Here is a 1,640-nt window from a genome sequence, read left to right on the forward strand (position 1 = left end):
GACACAACAGTTTGTTCAGTTTGATGGTTTGCAGGATGAAGATCCCAACACTCACTTAGCAAACTTTCTCGAACTATGCGATACATTTAAAATTAATGGTGTTTCTGATGATGCCATTCGTCTTCGATTATTCCCTTTTTCATTGAGGAACAAAGCTAAACAGTGGTTGAACTTGTTACCACGAGGGTCAATTACTACTTGGGAACAAATGACCGAAAAATTGTTACTAAAATATTTTCCGCCGGTAAAAATGGCTAAATTACGTAATGATATCTCTTCGTTTGTGCAGATGGACTTAAAAACTCTTTACAATGCATGGGAGAGATACAAGGACTTACTGAGAAGGTGCCCTCACCATGGGTTACCACTTTGGCTACAGGTTCAAACGTTCCATAATGGCCTGAATCCTTTGACTCGACAAATGGTTGACGCAGCTACTGGCGAAACCATCAATAATAAAACACCTGAAGATGCCTATGAGTTTATAGAGGAGATGTCACTGAATAACTATCAGTGGCAAGTCATGAGGACTAAGCCAACTAAAACAACAGGCATTTATAATGTCGATTTGGTTACTATGCTGTCAAACCAAGTAGAACTTCTAAATAAAAAGATTGATGGTTTACTTGGTTCTACTCAGGTACATCCAGTAATGGGGTGCGAGACGAATAGAGGAGGAGCATGCACTGAGTATCAACCCTTCAACCCTAGCATCGAGGAGGAACAAGTCCAATATATAGGTAACAATAACTCTCGATCCAAAAATAACCCATATAGTAACACTTACAATGCAGGTTGGAGGAACCACCCCAATTTCTCGTGGGGCGATCAAGGAAATCAAAGACCACAACATCCTCCGGGTTTTCAAAAACCACCCTATCAACAGGAAAAGAAGCCGAACCTTGAAAAGATGCTCTCAAAGTTTATATCAGTGTTAGAAACCTGTTTCTAGAACACCGAGACAGCACTTAAAAATCAACAAGCGTCAATCCAAGGGCTCGTAACTTAGATAGGTCAGCTTGCCAAACTAATCTTTGAAAGACCACTAGGAAGTTTACCTAGTAACACCAAATCAAAAGAGCATGTAAAAGCAGTTACACTAAGGAGTGGAAAAGTGCTAGCAGAATCTGAAAAGAAGCTAACACAAGAAGCCGTGATGAGCGAGAGGGGGGAAGAAAAACCTGAAAATAGTGACAATCCAGTGCCGAAGGAATATAAACCACCAGTCCCATACACAGCAAAATTGAAAAAAGACCGCATTGATGCACAATTCGGTAAGTTTCTTGAACTTTTTAAGCAATTACATATAAACTTACCTTTCGTTGAAGCCATCTCGCAGATGCCTACATACACAAAATTTTTTAAGGAGCTTCTAACAAATAAAAGGAAGTTTGAGGACGTATCTACAGTAGAACTCAACGAGGAGTGCTCAGCCATACTCCAAAACAAACTGCCAACCAAACTGAAAGATCTAGGAAGTTTTACTATTCCTTGCTTAATTGGTAGTATGAATGTTGAGAAAGCACTAGCTGATTTAGGCGCTAGCATTAATCAGATGCCATATAAAATGTTCAAACAACTTGGTCTTGGGGAACCTAAACCCACTAGGATGAGTATTCAATTAGTCGATAGATCTGTTA

At 39.6% G+C, this 1,640-nt stretch overlaps 1 non-coding gene across 1 annotated transcript; it reads right to left on the reverse strand.

Annotated features, from left to right (window-relative positions):
• Positions 1 to 256: 256 nt before the first annotated feature.
• On the reverse strand, positions 257 to 363 carry LOC128291994 (small nucleolar RNA R71). The gene has a single exon (XR_008281978.1). It is a non-coding gene; the product is annotated as a small nucleolar RNA R71 (small nucleolar RNA).
• Between the last annotated feature and the right edge of the window lie 1,277 nt (positions 364 to 1,640).

Source organism: Gossypium arboreum, chromosome 4, assembly GCF_025698485.1.
Source record: "Gossypium arboreum isolate Shixiya-1 chromosome 4, ASM2569848v2, whole genome shotgun sequence".
NCBI lineage: Eukaryota > Viridiplantae > Streptophyta > Magnoliopsida > Malvales > Malvaceae > Gossypium > Gossypium arboreum.